At 38.9% G+C, this 19,541-nt stretch overlaps 1 protein-coding gene across 15 annotated transcripts in view; it reads left to right on the forward strand.

Moving 5' to 3' along the window:
- ENOX1 (ecto-NOX disulfide-thiol exchanger 1) overlaps positions 1–19,541 on the forward strand; it is a 616,720-nt gene that overhangs the window by 3,255 nt on the left and 593,924 nt on the right. For 4 of the 15 annotated variants that reach the window (XM_074387760.1, XM_074387769.1, XM_074387762.1 and 1 more), the window contains exon 1: positions 519–18,545. The exons of 7 other annotated variants lie outside the window; for them this stretch is intronic. The gene's annotated coding sequence lies outside the window, so the exon portion shown is untranslated. Of the gene's footprint in view, positions 1–511; positions 18,546–19,541 lie in introns of those variants that run through there. 4 more of the 15 variants (XM_074387763.1, XM_074387773.1, XM_074387764.1 and 1 more) reach the window with 4 other exon arrangements.

Here is a 19,541-nt window from a genome sequence, read left to right on the forward strand (position 1 = left end):
TTGAGTAAGGTGAAGCTGTTTCTTTTTCTTTTCTTTTCTTTTTTTTTTTTTGATATTTTAAAGGGATATTAAATGTTTTATTATAATAAGAATTATTGTGGGATGAAATGAAGCATCTAACTTCAATTGCCCTCTTAAGCCTAGTATAAACTGAAAAATGCAAGATTGGGGTGATTGTTTAGACCCTTTTCATTCTTCCCTTTATTGTCATTAAACATCGTAAGCACGTTTTTCTGCTGCTGCTAGGTGTTCTTAGGATATTACAAAAACTCGAGTTTTCTAGGATACCTAAACAGATGGCAGGATTTTACTCTAGGAGAAAAGTAAAGACTGTGGCCCTAGCCTAACCCTTTAATTTTAAGGAACACTGAGGCATATCAAGATTTTGTGACACAACCCTGGTGACAGACCCAGTCTCAGGATTTCTTCCCCTGGGTCACACTTGACCATTTCCCCCTCCTTTCTGTCCTTAATTATTCTTTCTTTGTTCTTTATTTATATAAAATTTGCAACAAATAGTTTTATCTTAATAAAAATCTAACATTGTAATTTCTCATTTCATACTTAGAAAATACAGTAACATTTGAGAGTAAAAATTCAGCATTGACATGCTAGGCTAGATTGTGGTCTTAGATGCATTGTGTACAATATATTCTGCCTTCAGTCTCTAAAAGTCCTATGATTCCTGCCTCTTTCTCTAAACTGGGAAGCCCAGTTCCTTGCTTTGGTAGTTGTCTACGGCTTTGGGCAGTCCTTAATAATCTCTTATTCTGTGTGTGAATTTTCAGCAGGGATGAGATTCAAGATGGTGTTGGTCAGTTTGTATATCTGTAAGAGTACATTCTAGCTAATTAAACAATCAATCACTCATTATAGCTCCTATCCTGCAATGCAGTAGACATACTGTTGGTATAGTGATCTGGGCTCTTGGAAGTTCATGGGATGGCTGTATCCCTGCATAATATTTTTTTCAGTCTTTTATCAAAGCCATCTTGCCAAAGGTGTTACCTAATGCCTGTTAGTGGAAGATGAGTCCTCTATCTCTGAGAGAGGTGATAGTGCAGATTGTTTCTTAATGCTAAAAGGATAATGAATGGATTATTGGATGTAAAACTTGGATCATATATGCATTATTAAGCATTTCTTCTAAACTTAGGAAATATATATTGTGTGTAATACATTTTAAGGTTCCTTATGCTATTTTAAAGAATCTGTATTCTGCTGTTTATTATTTGTGACAAAAGTAAGCATTTGACTTTAATGCCACTCCTTAAGTAGAAAACCTTGACATTGACTGATTGGAGAAACAATGTAGTGACAGTATTAAGTACCATTAAAGAACCATTTTCACCAGAAAAGACATACTTTAGTAGATTTGTAGAGGGGAATAAATGGGTTTACAGCATGTTAAACCTAGTTTTAGAATCCTACTATTAACTTGTTCTAGCTGGAAGGATTTTCCAAAAGAATAATAATTTGGCAAATTTCAAGTGAACTTTATTTTAAAAAATATATATTTTCTACTGACTGGATATAATTTGTCTCAAAGAGTATTTGTTTCAGATCCACTAGGATTTATCTGAATTTCAGGGTTATGTTTCTTAAAAAAAATTCTGGATTATTTCTCTACTTCCATAGTGTGCTGTTAAATATTCTGTAGTTCATATATTTAATTTAATCTACTGGAATCTTGGGATTTAATTAACTTATTTCTCCTATTTTCATGTGCAAGATAACTTGTATATATGTGCAAACACTCACAATACTTACTTTTTTTTTCTTTTTGTCATTTTTCATTCCTGTGATAGAATACTAAAGCGCCTAATTTTTGTGTTTTTTTTTTTAATTCAGTAAAAGAGCTTTAAACAAGAGATATTTATGTTTCCAATTTTCTTATGTCAGCTTCTACTATTATAACCTGTAAACTTTTACCCACCCAAATAGGATGATTACTAAAAATAAGCAAACAAATAAATATATAAGCAGCATTCTTTTTGCTACCCTCCTCCAGGATAGCCAGGAAAGTGTATTTTCTCATTCTTAGATACACATATACTTCCACATACACATAGAGTTTAAGGTCCTACAGACTCTTATTTTAAAAGTGGACAAAAGTAGTATTTTATTGAGAGAACTGTGTATCGTAGTTTTTCAAGTTAAAATAATGTATTCAGATTTTTAGAAATGTAGCAACATAGGAAGAATTCATTTGAATTACTCCCTCTGGAAAATTTTCGTATTTACACTGACAACATAATATTTCAGTGCCCTCAGCACAGAGAACAGTGCTCAGTACCTACGACATGTAGCCTGGCATATGGCAGACACTAAGTATATATTTTGTGGAATTAATACATCTTTTCTCCCTCTTTGTGTAATGCTGCAAATATTTCAAGCTTCATCTGTGTGGATAATAAAAGTTTAGAGATTGGAGAAGAAATTACTATAATTTCTAATTGTTTCTGGCGCTACATTTTTAAGCCAAAATAGCCAACTTAGCCAGCGATATTTTCAGTATAGAAAGTAATGCCAGAGCTATTTATTTTCCACAAATACAGCCATCCCAAGTAGAGAATAGCTCTTCAATAGCCCACAGCAGCATAACAAAGGTTATGGCAGCAAGTCCAAAGAAATAGTTTGCTTAGTTGGTGCTGGAGGGTAAAGTTTGCTAGCTTCAGTGTAATTATCCAGACTGGAATGTGGCCAAGGTGCTGTGTTAACATCTCTGACAGTGGGAGAAAAGCCACAGATGAGGTCTGTAAGACTGCAGTGGCCAACGCCTTGCCTCTGCTCTGTTCTCATTTGCAAGAGAGCACCTTGAGCATCTAGAAAGCCTCAAAAGCCATTGCGCATGTGAGGGATAGAGCCTAGAGTCACAGTCACCATCTGGATCCCAAGTACCACATTTCTAGTCACTGGAAGAAGTCATAATTCCAGGTGTTCCATGACATTGAAATAAAACTTTCTTCTTTATCCTGTTGAATCTTTATGAGGGAGGAAGTATTGTTCCCGAAGACAAACCTGACAGAATCACAGGATAGGTGAAGTCTTACATACTTCCAATTCCTTTTACAATGAGTGCCCTTTACCTTTCTACCACTGCTCAGGTGTTTAACTCCTTTGTAGGGTTTTATTCACATCTGTGTATCAGAAAATCTTTGGTAAACTGTAAAAGCTGATAAAAGGTTAAAGTACTTTTCTGGAGGGACTTCTGAGTATCTTGCATAGATTAGGTGCTCAATATGTATTTGATAAGTTTTAATAGTGGAATTGTACCTACTATTTTAATATACAGGGAAGACCTTTTTTGGCCAGGGAACCTTTCAATACTACTTACATAATACCATACTATGTATTTATTTGTGGATTATTTCTTTAATAAACATATGTTAGGCATTTACTATATAAATGGTATTGTATTTGGCTTTAGTGATCATACAGATTCTTAAGGCACAGTTGCTCCTCATGGAAGAGAACATGCTGCTTGCAGGGAAGTGCACATATTCAGTGTGTTCTGCCACATGGACTGTGCATGGAGGTTGGTCTGGTGAGCAGGGCAGAAGACACAGACCATGGAGGGCCTGGTAGAGTCCACCAAAGAGTTTGGACTTAATAATGTTGTCAGTGTTTTTCAAATCTGCCTATTCATAGGAATCCTATGATGTATTCGTCACAATCCTGACTTCCAGATCCCACCCAAGATCCACTGAATGGACATAGTCAGGGACATGGCCTGGTGCAGTGGACATAGTTTGCTACTCATATGCCCTGACATTCCCTGGTTCAGTATGCAGTTTTGCAGGCACCTCCTATTTCCCACCCGGGGTTTCTCTCCTATGTGGGGGAAGCTTAATAGTGCAGCACAGTTAATGGCCTCAGGAATAGACCTCAGCCAGTGACACAAGAAAGCCAGTTAATATGCTAGCATTCTCTGCCATTGGGTAGAATAACTGATGCATATTTCACATTGTATCCCATAGTTTCCATATGAAACTGAGTCTCAGTTACCCACAGTCATAGCCAGCTAGACGACCTGTGCTTTAAAAATGGTTTCTTCTCCCTTCTCCATTCCTCTACCAGTATGTCCTAGGATCCCCTCCCCAAATAAATAACTTTGTACTTAGATTCGGTCACAAGGTTGGCTTCTTCAACGTAAGATATGGAAGAATCTGCTTTTTTTTTTTTTTTCTCCAATAATGAGGCAAGTTTGGGAGACCTGGCCTCAGGTGATAGAGAGCCACTGAAGGATTAAGATGAGGTCATTGCTTCTTAGATTTGCAGCTTAGAAAGATTATACTGGCAAAGGTGTGGGAAATGGATGGATGGAGGAGGATTTGGGGGCACGGACACCAGCTAGGAAGTGGCACTGCTCAGACAAACAATCATGAGCACCTAAGCCAAGGTAGTAACTGTGGGGATAGAGATAAGGAAAGGATTTGAGATAGATTGTTGTCTAAACAGTCAGCATGATGTAGAGGCCTGCACCATGTGGTCACTTAGCTCACTGCCATTCTGCAGACGAGTGTTCAGTCCTCCACCTCGTCCTGTTGCCCTGCCCTGCCTATTGGACTTGGCAACCCTGGAAGGGCTGGGAATCCTCTGTCTTGCCTGTAATCTTAGGCTTTCTATAGTCAAGTAGTACATGTCTGAGCATAAATAAAAGAAGAAGGAAAGATAAATTGAAGAATATGAATAATTCACTATCAGATCATTAAAGGAAGAAAGTTATATTTTACAGGAAGGATTTGTGGAGTTGTAGAGAAGGAGAGTTGAAGAGAGATCTGTGGTGCATCATTTTGTGATGAATAGGGATATTTTTCCCCCTTGCTCTTGGCCAAGAGGTGATTTTCATCCACCATCAGTTTCTGGAAGACCTAGCATGACTCTTTGTACATTTGTATCTATTGTTTTCCCTGCTGCTTTGATAGCCTATATTTTAGCTAAGTGAATGAGTGGTAGCTGGGGGTGGGGTTGTTTTTTTCATCTTGTTCTGTCATAATGCCAAGCTTTTGACTGCCATTTTTTCCTGCCAGTTCTTAGGCCACTAGTTCCCAAAGGAGATAAAGGGGTACAGAGAGTGAGAGCAAGAAAGCATAAATCTGTAAAGAGAGCTGTTTTGCATTTAATGCTTAATTATGAAATGAACAGGTTGAAGCTTGTTAGAAGATATGAAATAAGATAAGGCAGGCTTCTAATTGTCCCATGTATGAATACCAATATTCTGGCTTCTCTCTGAAGTAAGAAATGCAAAGGCTGAATAATCAAACAAGAGCAACCTGACATTATCCCCATATTTTTTCAAAAGTAGTATAGAGTCAGTGACAAAAGACCAAATCGTGAGAAGTTGTGGAGTGGGTCAGCAGAGAGCTTCCTGGGCTTTGCTTAACAAAGAGAACAAAGAATGCTGACAGTAGAAATACTGAGCATGTGAGTGTAAGAGGCCCCGGACACAGAGTAGAAAAGAAGAGGCCAGGCCAGGTGCAGTGGCTCATGCCTGTAGTCCCAGCACTTTGAGAGGCCGAGGCGGCTGGATCACCTGAGGTCAGGAGTTTGAGATCAGTGTTACCAACATGGTGAAACCCCATCTCTACTAAAAATACAAAAATTAGCTGGGCATGGTGGCAGGCGCCTGTAATCTTAGCTACTTGGGAGGCTGAGACAGAAGAATCAGATCACTGCAGCGGTTGCAGTGAGCTGAGATTGTGCCACTGCACTCCAGCCTGAGCAACAAGAGTGAAACTCTGTCTAAAAAAAGAAGAAAAAAAAGAAGCCTTGTTGTGGATATTATGTACATATTTGTGCTATTTTTAATTAAATATTTTATTTTGGGGTAATTGTAGAGTCACATGCAATTTTAAGAAATAATGCAGACTTTAGGAGGCTGAGGTGGGTGGATCACTTGAGATCAGGAGTTCGAGACTAGCCTGATCAACATGGTGAAACATCATCTCTACTAAAAATACAAAAAAAAAAAAAAAAAAAAAAAAATTAGCCAGGAGTGGTGGCGGGTGCCTGTAATCACAGGTACTTGGGAGGCTGAGGCAGGAGAATCGCTTGAACCCGGGAGGTGGAGGTTGCAGTGAGCCAAGATCACACCATTGCACTCCAGCCTGGGTGACAGAGTGAGATTCCATCTCAAAAAAAAAAAAAAAAAAAGAAAGAAAGAAAGAAAGAAAAGATAATACAGAGAGATCCTGTGTACCCTTAACCCAGTTCTTAAAAATATAACATCTTGTAAAACTGTAGTGTACACTTTTATAAGCAGGATGTTGACACTGACAATCTTGTTCAGATTTCCTCAGTTTTACTTGTACATGTGTGTATGTGTATGCACACATATGTATTTACTTTTATGCAGTATTAATGATATTTTTCATTTTAAAAGTCTTTTTTAGTGTAGAATTTTTCTTATAAATTTTTTTCACCTGTTTGGACTAGTCCTGACTTAATTGTAACTGAAGAAAATGTAACAGAGAATAATTTCCCCAACCCCCTTTCAACCTGGATTTTGCGTAGCAGCATTAGGGGCCACTGGAATGTGGCAGGAAGGTCAGTCAGCTATTCCAGAAGGTAGAACTTCTAGCTTATTTATTCCTCTGTGACCATTGTACGGCAATAAGCAAACCTTTTTAATATGCCTGTTAAAAGGAGCTTCTTGAACTCCTCATCTTTTCACTAGCATGTCTGTCCTCCCGTCTTGTGTTGGGTACAGCATTCCTTGCTCTTCATTCCTACTCTCTCTATACGAGGGGGCTCACCCCTGCAGGCTTCTTTCTCGGATTTCTGAGTCAGCTGGCTTGCTGTGTTTTACCTTTGAGAGACACTTGTGGGAGACTACAGGAAAAAGGGCAATGCAGGATTTTTAAATTCTTTTTCCTAGCTTTGGGTAGCATCCCTAGCAATGGGAATTCACCTCTGTAGCACTGCTTTTGCATGATAGACCTTCTCTGGTTCTAGCTGCTTACTAGTGACTTTGTCCCACAGATTCCAGCAATACTACTTCCTGCTATAGTCTAGGGGAGGTAGTGCTTCCTGTTCGTGCTAATCTCTAGATTACCTCACTATCTGGTGTTAGGCCGTCTGCACCTCCATCACCTGAGTAATCAATTCTCTGCATTTAATTTCCTCAGTGGAAAATACTTGAAGATATTTCTATTTTCCTAAACATTCCCCAGTTCTTCAAAGCATGGACATGTTATAAGTCTGGTAAGATTTTTGTCTTCTGACATTGTAGCTTCTTCCACTGCAAAAATCTTGCTAATTCCAGGTGGGGTAGAAGTTACCGGCATTTATAACCTCACCCCTGCCACCAGTAATTTCTGTTCCTTTGCTGACTCTTCATTCCCTCCTCCTCTGCATTTTTCCAAGCACCTCTTTTTCATACATGTTTGGCAATTTGGTAATCTCCCTCCAATGTCTTTGTTATTCTGTCCTTCAAACCCTCATTTGCTAACATTCCCTATCTTATTTTCTACCAGCAGTTCTCACTGACCTCATCTCTTATGTATTATATTCTTGACATACTAACATATTGGTCTCATGACTCACACCTAAATGTACGTTGACTTTCAGGTCATACCTTTGCTCCATCGGGTTTGGTTTGGCTGGCACTTTACTGCATAAAAATACTTTTTATAGTATTATCAGTGTCCTCCACCTCATTGCCTCTGGAAATATAGTGGTTCTATCATAAAAACAATGGCAAGAACATTAATAAGAATGCTTGGGTAAGAAAGAAACAGGCCTCAAGTAGCATCTTCAAACATAAGGCAAATTAAGAAGGTCTGTCAGTGGAGCAAAGCTGGGGGCCACCGCAGTGGTCACACACACTGCCTTAAGGAAGGAGGCACAAAAGAGCAACTTGGAATCCTTAGGGATGGCAGTGGGACATTGTGGTGATTGCTCAGGCTCCCCGTCTCTGTTGGAAAGCAGTTTTGTTGGTTGCAACCATGTAGGCCCCCTAGCAGCCTCATTCTTTTTTCAGGGGCCCCCAGCCAAACAGAGAGCAGGAAGCTGCAGCCTCAATTAAGAACAAGCTTTAGAGCTGTCTCTAAGATGTTCAAAAGGACACATCAACCACCCAGTTGTGGGCACTCAATCCTCAGATGGCAGGAGCAGTTTAGGCATTGCAGCACCCATGGGGATAGTCTTCAAATTAGTAGCCATGCAAATCACTACCCGGCCTGGGAAAACTCAAAGCTTTGGCAGAAGAAAACTAAAGTATCAAAAAATCATCTGTGGGCTAGGTGAGGTGACTCACACCTATAATTCTAACACTTGGCGAGACCAAGATGGGAGGATCACTTGAGGCTAAGAGTTCAGGACCAGCCTGGGCAACAAAGTGAGACCTTCCCTCTACAAAAATTAAATGTGTTAGGGATGCACACCTGTAGTCCCTCATTACTCAGGAGGCTGAGGTGGGAGGATTGCTTGAGCACAGAGGAGTTTGAGATTATAGTGAGCTATGATCATGCCGCTGTACTCCAGCCTGGGTGAAAGAGCATGGGATACATTTTCTCTCCAAAAAAAAAAAAAAAAAAAAAAAAAAGAAAGAAAGAAAGAAAAAAGAAAAAGAAAAAGTAAAAAGAGGCTGGGCACAGTGGCTCAGGCCTGTAATCTCGGCACTTTGAGAAGCTGAGGTTGGCAGATCACTTGAGGTCATGAGTTCAAGACCAGCCTGGCCAACATGGTGAAATCCTGTCTCTACTAAAAATACAAAAATTAGCTGGGTGTGGTAGCAGGCACCTGTAGTCCCAGCTACTTTGGAGGCTGAGGCAGGAGAATCACTTGAACCTGTGGGGCAGAGGTCGTGGTGAACTGAGATCATGCCATTGCATTCCAGCCTGGGTGACAAGAGCGAAAACTCCATCTCAAAAAAAAAAAAAAAAAAGAGAAAAGATTGCTTGTGGCATGGATGGTAAATGTGTTCGGGTCTTGATGTTCTGCTGCCCTTGCAGTAAGAGCAGGGCTGAGAAATGTGTTGTCGGCTGGTGCGCACGGTTAGGAACAGATGGATCTTTTTGGAACCTGTCTGTAAGGCCATCCCTTGCCTCTGCTCTCCATAATGATCAGAAGTGGTGAGTGCTGGGCGGGAGGATTGTGGATTAAGCGGCTCTGAGTGAACAGACAATGGAAAAGAAATAAGCTTATTTTAAATGGGCATAAGCTTTGAAGGCAGGTGATTAAGACACACTTCAGCCTCATGGACAAATTAGGGTTCTAGTTAATGCAAGTGCAAGATTGAGAAAAATCAATCACGTGCACACCTATAATCACTGAAGAGCAGTTGGTTTAGTAACAAAACACCAATCATGCCTGCCTTTCTGTGAGTTTCTCCTCCATTTTCCTTTTTTCTTTGTCTCTCAGAACTGACTAAGTCCAGGGCCTTTATTTTCTGGTAGTACTCTATACACCTTTTTTCAAGAAAGTCACGCCTATGTGAGAACAGGTAACAGTTTCTCCTGACATCCTTCTGAATTCTAGTCTTTTATCCATTTCAATTGTATCTTTCTGCAGAGACGTACACTGTGTTTCTTTCCTTATTACCTAGTAATGTGCTGTGGCTTGAAGAGAAAGTTTTTAAGTGGAATTTTCTTGGGCATTAGAGACTTGATTCTATCAACATCACAAAGCAGGTGCTACAGAAGTTAGAGAAGCTGTTTTCTGAGCTTGGTGGATACACTTTATATTGGGTTGATTCTAAGTAGTTTCTGATTTTCCTCATCTACTTATTTTGAGTTTTAGAATAACTTTAACATGTACTTTAAATTTCATATGATATTGTGATTATAGCTCTATAATAATTTTGTGGTAGAGATTTAATGTTTTTGGAGAAAACCATGCTAGATATTCATTGTGTGTGCCTAAAGAATAGGTATTTGTTGTGCCAAGTTCACACGAGATGCTGGGAACATAGTGGTGAACAAAATAAGCACCATTCCTGTCTTGGGAGTCTATAATTTACTGGAAAAGACATCAAACAGATAAACAGAACAGTAATTATGTAATTGGATCTTATGATAAGTACTTGGAAAAAACCGGGTTTCTCTGAAAGAGTATAATGAGGGTGAAGTGGTCAGAGGAGGCCTATATGGGAGAGTAATTTATAAATTCATACCTGAAGGATGGTTGGGGTTATCCAGGTGAGAGTCCCATGTATGAAGCCCAGATGGGTGAAAACTTGGCTTTTAGAAAACCTGAAGGAGGCCAATGTGGCTGGAGAGTATAGAGAGAAAGGGTTAACAGTGGCAGGAACAGGACTGCTGAGGTGGAGGTTAGGATTCAATGATATCAGACCTAATAAATCATACTGGAGACTTTGGATTTTCTCCTATGTGCAATGGAGAGCTACTGAAGCATTTTTGCCTTTCTCTGCCATTTGCGTTTGTTTTTGTCCACCATTTTAAAAAAAAATGAGGTGAAATTCACATGACACAAAATGAACCACTTTGAAGTGAACAATTCAGTGGCATTTAGTGTATTCACAGTATTGTGCAGCCACCAAAAGGAAATCCTGTACTCCTTAAGCAGTTATTGAAGGGTTTTAAGGGAAGTGATGTGGTCTGATTTGTAATACATAAAATCTTTCTGGCAAATTTCTGGAGGAGGTATTGGAGAGGACAAGACTGGAAATAAGAGAACTAACTTGGAAATTATTTTCAAGTGCAGGTTAGGTGGTGGTGGGCTCCCAGGCAAGGGACAAGAATAGTGACCATAGATGCAGGAAAGAGTAGAATGATCCAGGACAGAGTTATAGAATGAGGTTTGATTATCTGTAAGTGACAAAATCACCTTGTAATGATACAGATCATTGTTTCCCAAAGGGCAGTCCGTATGTTTTTAAAATTACAGCTAGTAGTCCATCTCAAGCTACTGATGCAGAATGCTGAAAATCGTCTATAAAGGATTCTTGTTGGAACTGAAGTTTGAGAACTACTCATTATTGTCTTCTTTCTTTTTTTTTTCTTTTTTTTTTTTTTTTGAGAAAGAATCTTGCTCTGTCACTCAGGCTGCAGTGCAGCAGCACAATCTCGGCTCATTGCAACCTCCGCCTCCCGGGTTCAAGCAATTCTCCTGCCTCAGCCTCCTGAGTAGCTGGGATTACAAGTGCATGCCACCATACCTGGCTAATTTTTGGTGTTTTAGTAGAAACAGGGTTTTACCATGTTGGACAGGCTGGTCTCGAACTCCTGACATCAGGCAATATGCCCTCCTTAGCCTCCCAAAGTGCTGGGACCTTCTTTCTCATTTTTATGCCCTGTAAGATGGAAGGCTGCCAACAGTCCATCTAGGTGGGAGGGAATTAGAATCAGATACAGAATAGACAAATGGATAACCTAGTGCATGCTTGTAATTTTGAATGGGAGAAATGCTTTTTGGGGATGGGTCTTTAACTTGATTCCAAAGCTAACATGTAGTATAGACAATTTGATACTTGGTGTTTATTTTCGATGACTTTCTCAGAACAAAGTAGTGTCTGACTGTGAATAATGCTAGCATCATGAAATACAATGTAAGTAGTGTAGTAACTTATTGTAAAAGCAACAAGTAACTGCTAGAAATTAACTTTGGAACTGATGGAAATTATCCTATTATCTTTGCAGTTACCTTGTATCTATAAGATTCCTTTTACTTTAAAGACATACCACACCAATGAACTGATTGTAGAAGCTAGAGTTTTTGAGACATTTTTGGGAAGATTCTACAAACTCTTAACAAGAAAGTCACCAGTAAACAAATGGAGATTTTATCTTTGACTTCTGTTTGCCTTTGGTAGATATTTCTAAACCCAACATTACCTCTTAGACCTGTCACTTCCAGCCTGAATCTACAGCAGTCAGATGTCTGTAACCCATGTTTTTCAAAAATCTTTCAAAGAGTCTCTCTTCACAAAATGTATGTAATGTACTTAATTAAGTTATGATTTTAGAACTGAAAATGATCACAGAGAACATCTAATCTTCTAGTTTCCTTGAAACTATTACCTTTGGAGAGCCTTGAGTGACTAGAATAAGACTCCTTTACTGAGGGGTGGGTTAGATCTTCGGAGATTTATCCCACAAAAAAAGGATGTGGATAGTAAGGGAGGAACCATCTGTCTAATATGATAGTGCCCAGAACCCCTTTGCAGCTTTTATGTGGCCTCAAAGGTTCCTGCTCTTCCAGGAGGCAGCTGCGTCATTGCTCTGCCTATGTCTCTGCTCTTCCCCCGTGGATTCTCTGTTTTTGAGATAGGAAGTGTTCAGCGTCTGTAGGATGTTTCATTTTGGTTAATGTCATTTCCACTTTTCTAGAAAGATATTTAGGTAACGCTAGCTGTGTTTCTTTTTCAGCATGTATAAATTCAGATTTGAAAGGGGTTTCATTGCTTCATCGTGGACTTTTATAATGAAATAATATTTTGAGTGCCTGGCTAGTTTTCTTGATTTTTTTTTCTTCCTGGAGCACTTAAGTTTGGAGAGGGATATGAGGCAAAGCCGTCCATTTATTATACACTAGAGACAGAATCAGTAAATAGCCAGTTTTTAGAAGCTTATTTTCTCCCACAAAAATGCATGTTTTGCACCACAGCAAACACTGTAGAAGAATACAAAAAGAAGGTAAAATTACTCCGAATTCCTACTAGAAATAATCATTGTTGACACATCCAGGCATATCTCTGAGTCTGTGTATACATATGCATATACTCTATGCAGATAAAGTTGTAAATAAATGGGATTTTTGTTGTATGTACTATTATGTAATCCATTTTTTTCTTAATAACATGTAATGGGCCTTTCTCCATGTTAATATATTTTTAATGACTTGAATACTTTTATTGGGTGCCTTTCATTGTAATTAATACATTTCCCACAGCAAACTAGCATAAATAGAACATAATGAAAATCCAGTGGGTAGGGGATTCAGGCATGATTTAATCAGGATATAGGATTTCTTTCTTTATAATTTTCTATTTCTTACTCTTTTTTATGCTCCTAATGGTAGCAAAATTGTTACATCTCTAGGAGCACATTCACTTTCCAGAGAAAAAGAGCTGCTTTTACTCCTACTTACACCATTGTGGGTCATGTGACTAGGGGGAATGGCATTTTCTCATTGTCTCAGATCTGGGTAGAAGTGTATGCTAATTTCATCCAAACCTCAGGACTTGGAAACTTAGAGTTTTGTTAGAGAAGAAGGGGAAATGCCTCACTGACTAGGCAGCTAGTGGTACCGGTTAGAGTTTACTCTAGATGTACTGATAGACATTTGTTTCCAGTTTTTCATTTCATTGCTACTCTAAGTGTACTTGTATGTACACCATTTTATACTTGGGCAATTATCTCATTTGGCTAAATTCTTATTAGAGGAATTGCTAGGTCAAAAGATATGCCCATTTTGCATTTTACGTAAGCTTTCTATGCTGTGAAACTACTTTATTGCCAATTACGCATTGATATCCCTCAACTGCCTGTTGTGAGCTTTTTTTCAGTCTCTGAATGTTTTAAGTTGAGGCTTCAGAGTTAAAGCAGAATTTCAGGTGTCACAATTTCTCTGAGCAAGACCAGTTGGAAGTGACATCATTTGAGGTTAATCAAAGCTCCTGTGATTTTTAAGTGTTTCACGAGGAAGGCAAAGAGAAAGGGATGGAGAGGAATGTCTTCTACTAGCTGCAAGCCTTGTGCTTGGTGGGTGATGGCCTAGAGATAGACTATTTGGGAGCCCCTGAGTGCCCACCTGTATCCTGTTGTCAACACATGATTGCTCTGCAGTCAGTCTGTTACTACTTCCCCATTCCAATATAGGATGTAAAAGCCAGTGAAGCATAATTGGAAGTGCTTGGAGTTAATGGCCATTTATGCATTTACTCTCTGCCCTCAACTGTAGTTTTTCTGAAATTCTTGCAGTTTGAATTTAGTAAAAAAAACAAAAAATAAAATAACTTAGAAATCAGTGATTTCTGGGGTGGCAACACCTAGTGTGTGTTGGTCATCTTTTGAGTAAGTGAATGGGGAAATTCGTTGGGGTGGGACACTTGCAGGGGCCCAGTGGCAGAGGGATGCTAATTTGCCATAGTAGCCTTTATTAATGTGAAGGAGAAGGGCATTTAGAGAGAAATCTAGCAGAAGATTCAGCATATAGGTAGTGGCTTTTGAGCATTTTCAGGCGCAGTTGCGTATGTCATCCTAGTCAATCCTCATGGCAACCTTTTTAATGTCAATAAAAGGAAGCCAAAACATAGATTAAGTAACTTGTCCACTGTGATAGCTGGTAAATAGAAGAAGCAAGAGTTCTGAATGCCTTCTTTCACCACATTGTTCTCTATGTTGCTTTTTTCTCCCCAGATATAAATTAACCAATAGCAACTTGTTTATTTTATTTTAACTGATAATACCAAATAAGCAATACAGTGTTAAATATTGAAATTGAGATATGGTTTTAGAGAGATTCACCTAAGACTTATAAATGATAAGTGACTGAAAATATAAGTGGCCCAAGTAAGGTTTGTGACCTAGACAGACGGCAAGGAAGTCCAATTGACAGTGACAAAGGAAACAGGCTTACTTGTGAAAAATAACTGCCAGTTGGGGGTATTCATGAGCATGAGAAACATGGAATGAGGCCAAGTGGTAAAAATAGACAAGATAAAGTAATATGGTATATTTAAGTTTTAAAGCTATAAATATGTTAAAGAAATGTTAGTAATTATTATGGTCAAATTAAACATTTATTTATGTTTTAAGAGGCAAGATCTTGCTCTGTTGCCCAGTCTTGAATGCAGTGGCACAATCATAGCTCACTGTAACCTCGAACTTTTGGGCTCAAGTGATCTCCATCTCAGCTGCCCAAGTAGCTAAGACTACAAGGTATGTGCCACCATGCCTGGGTAGTTCAAAAAATTTTATTTATAGAGTCAGGATCTCACTATGATGTCCAGGCTGGTCTTAAACTCCTGGTCTCAAGTGATCCTCCTGCCTGAGCCTTCCAAAGTGCTTGGATTATAGCCATGAATCACCACACTCAGCCTAGAAATGTTTATTATAGAAGCATATGTTCATTACAGAAAATTTGATTGATAGAGATTTGGAGATAATTGAACTTGTCTGCGGTGTTTATTTGGGTTCAGAATGCTAGAAGGATATAGAACAATTAAACAGTAATCAAAAAGGAAGAAAAGCACAACATCAATGAAAGCACAGCTTTATCAGAGTGAATATATATGCATATAAAAAAGAGAATGTTAGGTTGTAGACTACTTAGTGGAAAAATATGGCTTAAGTTTACTGGAATGAGTTATGTAACACAGAACCAGTTCATTTGACATTTAGAATATGAACAGTTCTTTGTGGGCATCCACTGAAAGAAGAGCCCCTGCTCTCTTAGTCTCTACCTCCTCCTCAATCCTAATTGCTGAATGCCAGGTGGAACTGGAGGGCACTGACAGATTGAGTGGTCCTAGTGAGTCTGGTATTACATCTGGCATCCAGTGTATTGCTCTCCTCAGGCTCCTGCTGGCTGCTATGCACTGCCCATGTTTGTGGTGTCTGCCGGTGGACAACTGATTAAGAGCCATGGGGGAGAGTAGAGGGTTTTGGCAAGTGCCCAGCTGTGTATGACAGACCCTGCTCACTGTAAGTGCTTTGGTGGGAGGCTGAGTGCATTATTTCCCACTGATGCCCTAATGAATCCATTACAGAAATCTGCTGTACTGTCTCCTTAGTCACCTTTATTGGGAATTGACTTAATTGCTCAATTGCACTCATCGTTATAAACTTTCTTTTAATGCACAGTCTAAACTTTTCCCTCCTTGGCTTGAGGCAATTGCTGCCTGCCCTATTTGGCAGTTGCTGGGAGTAGCTGTGAACACTGATGATATTGTTGGCTGAGGAGTAAAACAGAAGCTGCATAAAGTTTGGCTCCCTGCTTACTTCAGGGCACAGGTTCTGATTCCAAGGTTAAAAACAACACAGAAACAGTAACTAAAAATGTCATGGAGCAGTGCCTATGTGAATGGTCTTCAGTGCCCAATGGGGACATCTGTGACTCGGTGTTGAGGATGCTGCTGCAAACTTCCAATGCTCCAAATTTTTGCTCCTGTCTCTTTAGTCTCAAAATCTTAGCGTGAAATATTTAGTACCCTAGGAAAGCTAAATTAATGGTGAGTCAGAGTAATTAAGGCAAAGTAAATAATCTCCAAGGCTCTCATTCCCCGTGAAACTAATTTCATATCTTATCCTTCATGTGTTAAAAATAGTTCTCTGCTAATTCAAGATGCCTGTGCTCTGTGTTGGTGAAGTGCACTTCACTTCTATTGAAAGGAGGCAGATTAGAGAGTTATTTTCAATTGGGCATTTTTTTTTTAAGGAAGACATTCATTTTGGCACCATGAGAGCATGAATCTCTGGGTGAGCTGATAGTTGGTTACAGCTGCAGCCGGGCAGATGATGGGCCAGCTAGCTTATGATAACTTGCAGCTGGGATATCCTTTTCATCTCTTTGGTAAGAATTCTCAGTTCCCATCCTTCTGTTCCATGATGAAATTAGTTTAACTTTTTTTGCATGGTTTTTTGACTGTCCGTAGCTTGACCTTGTCTGTGTCTACAAGTTTAGAAATCGAGTCTGTTTTGCTCTTCTGAGCAATGGCAACATTGGGACTTCAATATAATTCTAATTATTTGTTACCTTAAAATAATCCTGAAATACAAGCTCATAACTGTTCCCCGTATGTGTTTTTAGACTTCAGTGATGCAAAGTTTACCTTTCTACAGTTGAGCTATAGCAATGCACCACCACATTGTCCCTGGGCCTGAGAGGATTGTGGTGCTTTGGCTTCAGTGCATGGCTAGGATACTGTTTCCTCAAGTGAATGAACCGTGTTAGAATTTACTGTTACAGCAGTAGTCTTTATCAAATAAGATAATTCTTTCTGTCTGTGACAAGAAAGTATTTTGGTTGGAAAGAACATAGATATTCGAAGAAAATGTTTAACATACAGCCCTCAGTTACCTACAGCTGAAATATGAGACCATTATCACTGCTCCTGTGCACCTTCAGGATCCCTCAGTTACCTTTTTTTCTTCAAAGAGTTGCCTCAGTCCTTCAGTGAATCAGGGACCTGTTTTTCCAGAGAAATGCAATTTTGCTTTTGAAATGTTTTTGAGGTGGCAACACGAGAGTGGAATATGCAGTGTCCAGTGTACATCACAGAGTGGAATCTGTATCTAGCTACGTGTCCAAGCTGAGAAATGCGGCTGATTAATGGAAGGAGAAGCACATGTGAAATGGCTAATGATTCTTTGTCTTTTAGAGGTTTAGTTTTAGTGTTGTAGGAATACTTTTTGGACAATGAAGTGTCCCCTTTTACTAAAATTTCAATCTCTTTTTTATGAGAAGAAATTGAGTATAGGCAGTCTGTATGTGAAGACATCATACTCTATTTGTATGTTATGACATTTTAACATTACTATCTTTATTATAATCATCACCTAACAATGTGAAAAGCATCATTTCGTCTTTTGATTACTATGATTTCTGAATGAACTGGCTAATGATTATTTTCTGTTATAAAGGTGATGAAAGTTGGTGAAGTGACTTTGTCATTCATGCCTTCATTGATTCATTGTTTATTTCACAAATGTTTACTGAGTGCTTACTAATGTTACCGCAGCTCTGAATATACAAAGATGAAATGGTCCCTGTCCTCGAGGAGCACTTAAGCTACTTGAGGAATGGATGGCTATAGATAATTACAGTGTGTGATCAGCATGAGGAAGCAAATAGTTACAAAGTGTTAGAGGAGTGCGCAGCAAGGTGTCAGAATAATTCTGACAAGGGAGTTCAGTGCTGTTCATATACAGGGGAATTAAGCTAGGCGCCAAGGTGCTTTCCAGGTGGAGAAGGTCATTCAAAGCAGAGATACAGAGACACAGAAGAACACAGTATGTCCAGGGAACGTAGTATTAAGTGGCTGAGATGTTGAGAACATGTGGGAAGTACAGGAAGATGAGGCTTGGAAAGGTCATATTGGTTGTAAATGGCAGAGTCAGGAAGGTACAGGGTTTTCTGCTTCCCAGTTTGATGTTTTTCCTTTAGGCTAGGTTCTTTGTTGTTTATTCAGTTTTTTTCCCCCTAAATACATTATTGGCACCCTCTATACATGCCATGTGGAGGAATATGACAACTAGGGGTTTCACTTGACAAGGTTGTTCATTTAAGCTAGAGGTATAGCTTTTTGGTTCATGTACAAATCGGTGTGTGTTCCTATGGATCAGTTAAGGTGATGTGAGTGGGGGCTAAGGCATTCTCATTTAAGTGTTCTGGCAGTGAACATTTTAATCAACCCCAGGTTGCAAGCACTCTTACCTCATGACCTTAGCCCTAGTTTAGAGGGCTCACAGATTACGTATATTTGGCACTTGCAAATATAAAAGCTTTAGTAATTATTTTGAAGGAGATGGTGTTTTTTCAAGCTGTTTCTTCTGATTAGAAAGTGACTTTTTGTTCACAGACATGTGGAAATATTAGAAATAATTGAAAACAACTTGAAGAAGGAGGATAAAGTGAAGGTAAGACATATTAGCTGTTAGCTGATATTATTGCATGAAAGCAGGCGTTTTTGTTAGATTTCGTATACTGTATGTGGTGTAAAGAACAAACCTTTCCTTTTTTTTTTGAGAGCCATGATGTTATCTCAGTAATTGAAAATAATCTTCTAAAGTTGCTCTTTAACTAGATTTACACAATCCCCTTTCAAATCAGCTGTTATCTGCCCTTACATTTCACAGTAAATGTTGCTGTCTGCACAGCCCATGCTAACAAGAAAATCAAGTGTAACTCTTTTCATGATTTGAAATAAAGTGTTTCCATCGTAATTATCCTGGCTCCTGGTTGTGCTCTTACAAGTGGGCTCATTTCTTAGCTGCCTTTATGAGAATGTTTCGTTGTAGAATATAAGGCCCTCTGTTCAAGCAGAGTTGTCTTTCACAAACATCTTAAGGATTTCTCTAAGTCTCCAATCATTTAAATTTTTTGTTAGAATATGTTTTTGTAGATGTTTCAGGGTTGTGACTGCGATTAAAACAAGGTAGACTTTGCCTCTTAAGTGTCACTCAGCTATACTGGGTGACAGCGAAAATGCACTGTATCCCCTGTTTTATCTTCACTGACCTCATTTTGGCAAAATTAGAATAAACCCTATGCCTGTTAAGCTGCAGTAGGCAGGTTTTAAATAGGTGTTTTATGTCGGTGGTGAGAGAGGCAAACATTAAACTGTGCTACCTGGGAATGTTGTAAAAAGCTGTGGAATCTCCTTTGGGATTCTTCAGGAATCAGATAAATTCTCATAGGTCTAGGATACAAATTGTCTATGAATCTTAACATATCTGTGATAATACATGCAACTCTTTTTCTAGATAGTGTTCACACTTTTAAGTTATGTTGTTCCACAAGTGTGATTAACCTAAAAGTTTTTTGCTTATTTTAGGCTAGCAACATTTTCAGTAATGTTTTCTTTAGATCAAAATTGCTAATTGCTTACTTTGTCAGGGAAATGTCAATCAACT

Source organism: Saimiri boliviensis, chromosome 16 (assembly GCF_048565385.1).
Source record: "Saimiri boliviensis isolate mSaiBol1 chromosome 16, mSaiBol1.pri, whole genome shotgun sequence".
In the NCBI taxonomy this organism is placed as follows: Eukaryota; Metazoa; Chordata; class Mammalia; order Primates; family Cebidae; genus Saimiri; species Saimiri boliviensis.